This window comes from Bison bison, unplaced genomic scaffold, assembly GCF_000754665.1.
Source record: "Bison bison bison isolate TAMUID 2011002044 unplaced genomic scaffold, Bison_UMD1.0 scf7180017864033, whole genome shotgun sequence".
NCBI classification, from domain to species: Eukaryota; Metazoa; Chordata; class Mammalia; order Artiodactyla; family Bovidae; genus Bison; species Bison bison.
Window position 1 is genome coordinate 451,120 of NW_011494605.1, and position 12,475 is coordinate 463,594.

Sequence of the window (12,475 nt, forward strand, 5' to 3'; positions counted from 1 at the left end):
AAGGGGAACGACAAAGGATGAGATGGTTGGATGGCATCACCGACTCGATGGACGTGGGTTTGGGTAGACTCCGGGAGTTGGTGATGGACAGGGAGGCCTGGCATGCTGCAGTTCATGTGGTCACAGAGAGTCAGACACAACTGAGCAACTGAACTGAACTGAACTACTTCATACATGTTGGCTTTTGTAGGAACTTACTTATTCCGCCCATAATCACTCCTACCAACCACCAATTCTTAATCTGTCAAGAAGTCTTCCTGATAATAAATCTCATTCCCACTCCTCTCCATGAGTGTTTTGTTAATGAAAATGGGTTTCAGCTGTTAAGGTGATGCCCTTAACACCATCTGTCTATTTACTTTTAACTTTTAGTAATTTCATGATGTTTCTGAGTTTAGATTGTGTCTTTGACTTAAGAAAGCAGCCATTTTATAGTCATCAGCTAAATCATTCTTTTATATGATAATACACAAATTATGGCCAGTTGCTAAAATAATAGATGCAACAAGAGGCATTATTACAGTGTGTGATTACATTCATGCAAGGATCTGCCATCTTCATTGAGTTAATTGATCACATAGCAAGCCAAATGTCAGAGATGCTAACCCTGTGACTGAGATCAGAGAGTCAGTTAAAAATCTGGTCATCCGTTCCTTCAAAACATCTTTGAGGCAGACTTGTTAGGAATACAGTATACAGCCCCTGGTTTCTAAACTGTCTTCTGTTTCTGTAGAGTGCTTTTAATTATGGAGAACCTTTTTACCGCTGATCTAATTTTGTTTTCCCAACAAGGCAGGTTGCGATGATTCACTTACCAACCTGTTTCATGGGTGATTAAACTGAGGTCCAAGGAGCCCAAGTCAGCTGCCCCATGATCTTTACAGCTTGACAGTTGTGAGTCTGGAGCTGGAGCCCAGACCTCTGGACCTGGTCACATCCGCCTCCTGTCTCTCTAGTAGTCCCTGCTGCCCTGTTCTTAAGCCCAGTTTTGAAGTGTGACTCTAATAGCTTACCAGACTTCCTCTGTCACTAGCCCATTACCCTCATGTATCTTCTCTATTGCACATATGCACAATTTATGAAGTTTTCTCAGTGTACTTCCTGTTGATCTGTGCTAGATTACAAGTGCCAGGAGAGCAGAAAAGTTGTCTGTCTTGTCATCTCTCTTTTCTTTTCCAGGACCTGCACATTGTTGTCACTCAGTAATTATCCTTATATAATAGTTCTTGATAAATGGAGTCTTTGGGAAAGAAGTCTCTAAAAGGTCTTAGTTGTATTTCTTTATTCTCTTAACTAACTTGGCACAGAGTATATTCTTAATAGATTTTATTATTAATACATTTTATTGGTATTGAAAGAAGGAAGGTGTCTTCCTCAATGCCCCCTGCCCCCAGTTACTTAGAAGCAGAATTAGGCCTAGAACCAGCTCCCATTGCTTAACACCAGTATGCTATTATCCCCGTCATTACTATCAAGGACTTGGGAAAGCAAGCAATTCATCTTGTGATGCACCAGAACCTATAGTTTTTAATAGATTTTATTCATGTGCTTCAATTTTAGTCAATGTCTTTTAAACCATTTTTTTTTTTTAAACCAATGCTGGACTTCCCTGATGGCTCAGTGCCAATACAGGGGATATGGGTTCAATCCCTGGTCTGGGAAGATCCCACATGCCATGGAGGAACAAAGCCCATGTGCCACAGCTACTGAGCCTGTGCTCTAAAGTCCAGGAACCACAACTACTGAGCCCTTGTGCTGCAACTCCTGGAGCCCGCATATCCTAGAGCCTGTGCTTAGCAACAAGAGAAGCCACCGCAATGAGAAGCTCACTCATCGCAACTAGAGAGTAGCCCCTGCTTGCCACAGCTAGAGAAAAGCCTGTGCAGCAATGAAGACCTAGAACAACCAATAAATAAATAAAATTATCAATAACACTCTTGAAAAATAGAAAAAAAAAATGCCTCAGACTCCAGAAATTCTGATTTAAGGGTTCCCCAGGTGAATCTAAACCAGTGGTTCTCAAACTTTCAAATGTATCAGAAGCATTTGGAAGGCTTATTAAACCCAGATTGCTGGCCCATACCCAGAATTTCTGTGGTTCAGTCTATTTGAGGTATGGTCCAAGAATTTGTATTTCTTTTAAAGTTCCAGGTGATGCTGGTATAGGTACTCTGAGAACCAGTGTGCTAAACAGAGTGGCCAGAGGCAGTACTGGAAATCCCCAGCCTTGCTTCTCTACAGGCAAGGGACTACGTGTTCTTGGTATTTGTTTCCGTAATGCCTAGCATGGTGCTCAATGTGTGATGAATTGACAAATTGATAACAACCTTAATGGAAGCTTACAGATCAAATATTTGCCTAGCCTGCCATCTGAAGCTCATGGGTTTAGGGGAGAGAAATACTTTGAGAAAATCACAAATGGTCCCCCACTAAAGAAGCTGTCAAATGAATGCCAACTTGACATAGTGGAGCTGCCTTCATCTCACTTAGCAGCTGTCACTGTCTTGAAAGTTAAGGTGAAAAAACAAAAAAAACAAAAGGTGAGCCCAGGAGGCCTCTGTCACTTTCTTTAGCCTAAAGAAAAACGGAGTAGCTATGTTTAGTGTGGGCTTGCAGGCAGAGCAAGGGCACCAGAAGCAACGTAAGGAAGACTTTTGAAAGTCAGAGCCACCCAGCAGTTAACTGATCTGCTTGAGAATTTGATGAGTTTCCCATCACTGGAGGAAGCAGAGCCTAGGAGCCTGCTCTGCAGGATGCTTTAGATTCTTCTAGCCCAGCAATGTATTCACAGACCATCCTATTCAAGTTGTAATCTCAGTCTGAAGTCCACCTGAACCCCAACCACATTCTCTGATCTCTCCTGAAACCCAGGACACAGAACAGCTCTCTGTCCATAGAAGTGGAGAGGAGAAACTGAGAAATGAGACTCTGCCTTCACATAAGAACTCAAAGCAAAGTTTCCCTAAACTTCTATTTCTGTCTCCCAGGGCCCCTTCTCAGCACCTGGGATAGGTACTCAATGAAGTTTGCTAATGGTAATACTGCTGGTGGTCAGGAGGTGCCTGGTTTGCATTGGAGGAGAGAAGTGTGTTCCGAGAGAGGGAAAGAAACAGCACTAGCAAAAGGATGGCAGTGAGACTGCTCGAGGGGCAGGGGAGACCGTGTTCCAAACAACAGGAGACGGGAATATGCAAGGAGAAGGCGGGAAAATAACAATGAACAAGCCATAAAAAAACTAAAAGAATATAGATTTGTCCTGTGTCTGTTCTGCTGCATCCAGACCAGAACCTGGATAGCTGCTAGGCTGGACGAGCTGGTGTGACAAACGCTTCTCAGATTTTGGAGGCTGTACTTTTCCTCCCCTCAGCCCTCCTCTTTATTCTTCTCTTTCTCCTCCTCACTGTAAGCTGTCCCTTGAGTTCTATTCTGAACTCTTAATGGTTTTTCCATCTCGCTGGGGACAGTGTGCAAACCCTCCTTGGCTTGGCCTGGGTTGGGGCTGGGCCCAATGCCGATTCAGGCAAGCCGGAGAGAGGAGGTGGCTCCCAGCAATAAGCAGCCCACAGAATTGTGTCTGTTATTTAAGAAAAAGTTTCTGGGTTTTCGGCTAATTGCAAAAATACATAATGGATGCTTTTTGCATCTGCTAGTTATTCTCAAACAGGCCTGCATCCAAGAGCAAACTTTAAACAAACAAAAAGATTATGGAGCTTAACTATTTCAATGTGTGACAGAAAAGAAAGCCAAGGCCCCCAAATTTGCGTTAACACACATGCTCTCAGACACGAGCAATGGGACAACAGATACATATACAAATATACAGATGCACACCCTGGCATCAGCACACACAAATGCCTGCTTGGGTACTAGTACATACACGCATGCAAAAATAAAAATGTGCCCAATCACAGGCATCAGCACACATACTCAGACACAGACAAATGCACTTGCATGTACTCATATGGCCTTCCTTGGTGACTCAGATGCAATGCAGGAGACCCAGGTTCGATCCCTGGGGTCGGGAATATCCCCTGGAGAAGAGCATGGCTACCCACTCTAGTATTCTTCCCTGGAGAATTCCATGGACAGAGGAGCCTGGCGGACTATATGGTCCATGGGTTGCAAAGAGTCATGTATATACCTACACAGTTGGGCAACACAAGCACACAGACACACAACCCCAGATACTAATGCAACAGGTGGCCTTCCAAGGTGGGTGAGTGGGTCCTCCCTGTCCAGAGGTAAGTGAAATACTCTGCTGGGCACCGGCTATGCCTGGCTGTTACCAGGTGTAGTTATTCAGTGTGGCCACCAAGGGGCACCCAGGATCCATACTGCATCCACTTTTTTTGCTGGTAGTGTTCCCAGTCAGTTTTTTCTATACCTACAAGCCTGCACCTTCCTGTATTCATTCTCACCTTGTCCCTGTCTCGAACCATGGAAACAAGCACATGTCTCCTTCTCTCCTCCCTCCTAGCTGAAAGCATACTTCAGAACCCCCTGCGCAGTCCTCAGAGTGCTCTTTGGAGAATTGGATCTGTCAGGTCTTGATCATAATGTGACCTCTATCAAAACTTCTCTCCCAGGGGCACCTGTCAAAATCCCACCTACTTTTCAAAGTCTACTTCAGCATCTGCCTGCGTAGGACAGCCAGAGTTAACCATGTGTGTTAAAATAATTGAATGGATGAGTTGATGCCCCGCTCACACCTGACTCTGCCTCTTCCACTGACTTCAGCTGGAGAGGTCGCTCACCAGCTAGCACCTGCCTCCAGGCTTTTTGTGTGCTTTTATGGAACAGATCCCAGCATCAAAACGCAGTGAAGGCAGAAAGAACCCAGATGTCATGAAGTCAACCCTTTCCAGCACCCCCTGACAGGTAGCTACCCTAGTAATAGAACTTACCCTTCCCTAAGCAGCCCCCCTCACTGGTTCTAGAAAGTTCCTCGGTTCTTCTTCAATAAACATTCTCAGGACTCTTTCTTCATGACAGGGGCTATGGCAGGCTCCAGACAGACCGGGATTTTGCCCTTCAATGAATTAGCAGTCTCAGTTCAATTCAGCCACTCAGCTGTGTCTGACTCTTTCCAACCCCATGGACTGCAGCATGCCAGGCTTCCCTGTCCATCACCAACTCCCAGAGCTTACTCAAACTCACGTCCATCGAGTTGGTGATGCCATCCAACCATCTCATCCTCTGTCGTCTCCTTCTCCTCATGATTTCAATCTTTCCCAGCATCAGGGTCTTTTCCAATCAGTCAGTTCTTTGCACATGGCCAAAGTACTGGAGTTTCAGCTTCAACATCAGTCCTTCCAATGAATATTCAGGACGGATTTCCTTTAGGGTGGACTGGTTGGATCTCCTTGCAGTTCAAGCGACTCTCAAGAGTCTTCTCCAACACCACAGTTCAAAAGCATCAATTCTTTGGCGCTCAGCTTGCTTTATAGTCCAACTCTCACATCCATTCATAACTACCGGAAAAACCATAGCTTTGACTAGACGGACTTTTGTTGGCAAAGTAATGTCTCTGCTTTTTAATATGCTGTCTAGGTTTGTCATAGCTTTTCTTCCAAGGAGTAAGCATCTTTTAATTTCATGGCTGCAGTTACCATCTGCAGTGATTTTGGAGCCCCCCCCAAAATAAAGTCTGTCACTGTTTCCATTGTTTTCCCATCTATTTGCCATGAATTGATGGGACCGGATACCATGATCTTAGTTTTCTGAATGTTGAGTTTTAAGCCAACTTTTTCACTCTCCTCTTTCACTTTCAGCCAGAGGCTCTTTAGTTCTTCACTTTTTGCCATAAGGGTGGTGTCATCTGCATATCTGAGGTTATTGGTATTTCTCCTGGCAATCTTGATTCCAGCTTGTGCCTCATCCAGCCCAGTGTTTCTTATGATGTACTCTGCATATAAGTTAAATAAGCAGGGTGACAATATACAGCCTTGACTATTCCTTTCCCAAATTGGAACCAGTGTGTTGTTCCATGTCCAGTTCTAGTAACGGCTTTAATCAGTACAGTATGAGGCATGCAATAGTACAGTAAGTACAAAGTACAGGAGAGGATGTAATAAACTTTCCAGAGGCATGAGCTGGGGAGTCAGGGAAATATTTACAGAGGGGAGTGACAGCTGAACTGAGACTCACAGAATGAATAAGAACAATCATCATAGTTCTGTTTATTGAATGTTTACTGTGTTCATGACTGCTCATCTTCACAGAGGTGAAATTCTAATTCTAGCCCAGGTCTGCCTAGCTGCAGTCTGAGAGCCTGTGGGCTAAAACACCTCTTAGAACATAAATAAACTAAGAGTTTGGGGGAGGCAGGGAAGGGAAAGGCATGCCAGAGGTCTTCGTTTTGTATTGCTGCCTAATAAATCATTGCAAACTTGGTGAATTTAAATGTCACCCACTTGTTACCTCACAGTTGTATAGGTAAGAAATTTGGGTTCTCAGCTCACAGTATCACAAAGCTGAAATCAAGGTTTCATGTAGAAAATCAGGAAATAATCCACTTCCAGGCTTCCACACAGAGAAGTGTGGCCAAAGTCAATTCCTTGCAGTTGTAGGACTGAGATACCTGTTTTCTTGATGACCATTAGTCACGGGACACACATAGTGCGAGGCTATGCTCAGGTCCTTCCCACGTGCCCCTCCATTTTCCAGTCAGAAAAGACATACTCTTCCTCATGCTTCAAACTCCTGACTTCCTCTTCTGTCAGCTGCTGGTCTGTCGTCTTTAATGCTTTGTTTATAGATGCATCCCCAGACTCAGAAACTAATAAACTGCTGTGCACGTAGTTGTGCTACCATCATTCATGGAAGAGGTGGTGATTCCTGGAATGCGTATTCTTTCTTATGCCACTTTTTCCCTTCAGATTCCTAACTGCCTCTTAGCTCTCCCACATACTTATCCGGTCTCTCTTTCACCCAGTCTCCTCTCTCCCCAGACTTCCTTCCAAGGCCTTCTAGTCTCATGCTCTGTCGTGCTCTGCTAGAGTCCAAGCCTGCTGGATATCTGTCACTTCCCTTCACATATCCCTGCTGGATATCTGTCACTTCCCTTCTAAGTAACCCTGAGGAAGGGTGCATAGGACATAAAAATTCTGAATCCTGGCATCTCTCTCTCTGTCTTTACTATATCTGGATACTTGATGGTTCATACGACTCTATTCCTTCAGCACTTGGAGGTATTTCTCCACTAACTTCTACTATCCTGTGTTGCTGCTGAGAATTCTGAAGTCACTCTGATTACTATTCCTTTGTGATCTTTTTCCCTGTTTTTATTTTTCTCCCCTCTGAAAGGTTTTAGATCTCCTCTTTAAACCTGTGTTTTAAAGTTTCAGGATATGCTATCCGAGTGCAGACTGCTTTTTCACTCATTTGGGGGGCACATATTGTGCTCTTTTAATATGGAGGCTTGGGGTTTCCTTGGTGGCTCAGTGGTAAAAAAAAAAAAAAAATCCACCTGCCAAAGCAGGAGACATGGGTTAGATCCCGTGGAAGATCCCATATACTGTGGGAAAGTAAGCCCGTGTGCCACAACTACTGAGCCTGTGGTCTAGAGCCTGGGAGCCACAAGACTGAGCCCACATGTCAGAGCTACTGAAACCCACGTGCCCTAGAGCCCATGTCTGCAACAAGAGAAGCCACTGCAATGAGAAGCCCACCCACTGCAACTTGAGAGTAGCCTCCACTCGCTGCAAGCACAGAAAAGCCTGTGCAGCAATGAAGACCCAGCACAGCGAAAAATAAATAAATAAAATTATAAAAAATATGGAGGTTTTGTGAACTTTGTTTATGGGAAATTTTCTTAGGTAACTTTTAAATAATTTCTCCATTTTTATCTGTTTTTGCTAGAATTCCTATCTGTTGGATTTTTAACTTCTTGTATTGGTCCTTTGTCTCTCATCTTTTCTCTCATATTTACTACCTCCTTATCTTTTTATTTCACTCTCTGAGAAGTTTCAACTTGAAAACATTGACACCTATTAAAATTCAAAATATATATTTAAGTTTTCAAGAGCTCTCTCTTGTACTCTGGTTGTTTCTTTTTTCTTCATACCATCTAGTTTTTATTTTATGGATATACTATCTCCTTGAATCTCCATGAGGATGCTATTAAGAGTGTGAAACTTTTTTTTTTTTAGTTCTTTTCTGCTCCCTGCATTACTTTCATTTCCTCTGGACTCGTGTTTGTCTTACTCTCAGTTTGGTGGCTTTCCTCAAATGTGTGGCAATCTTTGGCTATCCATTCACATTTACAATTGAAGTACTAAAGAGCTGCTAATTAGTCTGTATGCCTCAAGTTGATTGGGCAGTCGGTCAGTCTATAGCAGTGGACTTCCTCCACTCCCAACCCTGATGCTAGAACATGGGAACGTTAGATTGTTCCAGAAGCCCCCTGGTCTCCCCCTGGAGAGTAGACCCTGTTCTCTTGGTGCTCGGTGCCCAAGGTTGGGGAGATACCGTTCAGTGTAGACTTTTAATTAATCTGCAGGTCAAACTGCCTCATTCCTTTACCGTATCTTCCCCTCTGTGCACTCTGTCCTAAGGCTTTCTCTGCTCACTGCATCAGTTCCCCCTCCATCTGCTTTCTATTGTCCTGAAATTTGTTGTAATATCTGTCTACTAAGGTTACCTCACCCATTACCTTTATTGTTGTGGGTTTACATCCTTTGTATTCCTTAATAGTCACTTTAAAAGTCTCTCAAGAAAAAGGGGGATAAAACAAGCAAGCAATTTTATCATCCTCGGGGATATGTCAGCCCAAAGCTCTTTCTTACTATCCAGCGGATGATAGCACTGACCCAGTTGTGAGGTCCTCCAAGTGTGTCTCCTGTGCTCTCTCTCCCCTTCCCTGGCCCCAAGCACCTCTTTCTTACCTTTCCGGGCTCCTCCTCAGGAAAGGACTGTAAACTACTCTGAGGTTGCGTGTCAGATTAGAACTTCAGAGAACACAGTCCCATTGGCTTGAACCCAATGGTGGGGGACTTCCCTAGCAGTCCAGTGGTTAGGGTTTCATGCTTGTGTTGCAAGGGGCAACGGGTTCACTTCCTGGTTGGAGAACTAAAATCCCACATGCCTTGTGGTGATGCTAAAGCTGAAACTCCAGTACTTTGGCCACCTCATGCGAAGAGTTGACTCATTGGAAAAGACTCTGATGCTGGGAGAGATTGGGGGCAGGAGGAGAAGGGAACGACAGAGGATGAGATGGCTGGATGGCATCACTGACTCGATGGACGTGAGTTTGAGTGAACTCTGGGAGTTGGTGATGGACAGGGAGGCCTGGCATGCTGCAATTCATGGGGTCGCAAAGAGTTGGACACGACTGAGCAACTGAACTGAACTGAACTGAACTGTGGTGTGGCCAGAAAAAGCAAGTGATGGTGGGATCTCGGTTCTAGGACTTAGCTTAGGGAAGCTCTATCTCAGGCATAAGTGTGTATCTTCCATGCCTTGAGGTGCTAAAATGATCCTACTGGTAATAATAGCACAGATTTATCTCTCCCGGAAAACTGAGGGCTTCCCACCATTGGTAAAGAATCTGCCTGTTGATGCAGGAAACATAAGTGATGTGGTTTGATCATAAGTCGGGAAAATTCCCTGGAGGAAGAAATGGCAACCCACTCTAGTGTTCTTGCCTGGGGAATCCCACGACAGAAAAATGTGGTGGGCTACAGTCCATTGGTTTGCAAAGTCGGACACGCCTGAGTCGGACAGGGGACTGAGACCGGCCAACTATGGCTGGAGAGCGCCTGCTACTTCTCTGCATACACCCGCTACCCCCGGGCCTGGAAGCGCAGCCTGTGAGGGCTGAGGGACTGTTGTTGTCCCTGACTTAGAGACTGTAAAACCAGGTTGCCCTGGAGGTGGCTTTGCATCCCAGGCCTCCCCGAGGAGGACTCCCTAAGTCCTGGTGTGCTCCATCCAGGGGACCCTCTGCAGAATGGTGTGCTCCAGCCGGAGGACCCCAGGCAAAAAGAGCTGACCAGCCAGCCTGGTTTGCCCTGTACTGGGCAGCTCCCCAGATGATGTGGAATTTTCAGTGCTAGGACGGGAAGGACACGTGCAAACTGGAACAAATTGGTCACCACACCTGCAGAGGACGGCTCCCTGTCCCAACTTGGGCTGGTTTCCATAGAGGAAGGCCTCACCAACTACTCTAAAGCTGATTGCCCAGGGTCCCACCCAGGCCCCTCCCATCAGGTCCTCTTCCTCCTTACTGAGCTCTAAGGGGCAGTCCATCTTCTCCCAAGGCAGAAGCCCTTCTGCAGCCTCCCTCACGGGACCCCTGAGCTCTGCCTGTGCCCCCAAAGGTGGAAGCTGGGCACTCCCAGAGGCAGCTAAGTCCCTCACAAAGTGCTTTCCTGACACGTCCCCTCAATAGCATCAGCAATGATGTCAGGAACCACACATAGCAAGCTGGGTTTCTCTTCCTCATCTCAATAACATGATAAAATAACAATGATAAATAACATTTACAGACCACTTACTCTGCGTCAGGTCTCATGCTAAGCTCTTATTAGATATCATCTCATTTAATTCTCAGAATGAACTTAGAGCCAAGTTTTATTATTCCTAGTTTTCAAATGAGGGAATTGAAACTCACAGAGGCAAACTTGCTCAGAATCATATAGCTAGTAGTAAATCCAGAACCTGAACTCAGACCTAGGAGTATCTGGTACCAAAGTCTAAGAGTTTGAAATGATTTTGAAATGTCCAGTTTAAGCTCCACCTTCTCCAGAAAGTCTTTGCTGATCATGTTTGCTTCTTGCTTCGGACTTTGACAGAAAATCCAACTTACTATGGCTTAAGCCTTTAGAACATTAGTTATTTACTTAAGTCTAAAGACTGTGAGGTAGCTCAGAGGTAGCAAGGACCATGACTCTTTCCCTCTTCTGTATAATCATCCTCAGGGTGTGGGTATGGCAGATTACATTTTCCAAAGATGGAAGCAATAATATTTTCCATGCCCCTTGCTCTTCTGCGGTGTGACCCTGCCCTGCTTTCATCAAGAGCTGAAAATGGAATATTACTCAGCCATAAAAAGGACATAATGCCATCTGCAACAACATGAATGGACCTAGAAATTATCACACTAAGCAAAGTAAGTCAGAAAGATAAAGACAAATATATATCACTTCTTTGTGGAATCTAAAATGCACCACAAATGAACCTATTTATGAAACAGAAACAGACTGACAGACACAGAGAACAGACTTCTGGTTGCCAAGGGGGAGTGGGGCGAGGAGAGGGAAGGCCTGAAAATGTGGGATTAGCAGGTGTAATATATATAGGACCTGGCTCCTATATAAACTATTATATATGGGATGGATAAACAGTAAGGTCCTACTGTTTAGTTCCCTACAGGAAACTATATTCAATATCCTGTGGTAAACCTTAATAGAAAAGAATATATGTATATTATAGTCACTTTACTGTACAGCAAAAATTAATAATACAAAATTGTGTATCAACTATACTTCAATAAAGTTTACATAAAGAGATGGAGTCTAATTCTCTTCCACTTGAATCTGGGCTGGCCTTAGTGACTAGCTTAACCCATAAAATGTAGTGGAAATGACATTTTGAACTTTGAAGTTTAGGTCATAATCCTTGTGGCATCTGTCTGGGCCTCTTAAATGCTTAGCTAGTGCGTGAAACGCTCTCGGACATCCACACTGGGAGCCACCCAGGCTCCACGAAGAGGCCCTGTGCAGGCGTCCTGGTCAGGAGTCCTGGCTGAGCTCTCACTGGACATCTGGCAGGAACCGCCAGCTATGTGAGGGAGCCACCCAGGATGTCTGGGCCAGGTGGGCCTGTAGATGCCTCCTGGCCTAGCCTCTACCAGAGGAGACCTCAAGTGAGAACCATCTATTTGAGCCCAGCCAATGTACCAAATGGCGAAGGATAATATGAAACTGTTGTTTTAAGACTCTGAATTTGGGGAGGTAATTTGTTACATAGCAAAAGATGACTGGAACAGTTGGCTTTCTTTCTCCAGTCTGTTGCCTCAAGTTATAAGATGGCTGCCTCAACTATGAGCATCATTATAAACAACCACATCTAAAAGCGGACATGACAGAGTGAGTATGGAGCAAATTTCTCCTTGAGTGACTTTGACCTTTGTCTACCCAGAAGTCCCCCAGCAGAATCCCCCATATTCTCAGTCGGCCAGAACTGGATCACACAGCATCTCCTAACCACAAGGCAGTCTGGGTATAGCCTCTTTAGAGGGAGGCCAGCAAAAGAATAGGAGGCCGGGAATCATTATTGTGTGGGCAGCCAACGGTGTCTGCTCTACTTGTTGATGCGATGGTTGTTCTAGGAGAAAGAAGAAGCAGGTGGGGAGATGACCCTATGCTAAAGAAGGAGTCCTCACTGTTCCTTCCAGAAGTTGCCTCAGTGGGTACAAGCTTCTCGAAAAATCCTTCTTTAGATGGAAGCATGGTGTACTGCCTGAAGACCTACT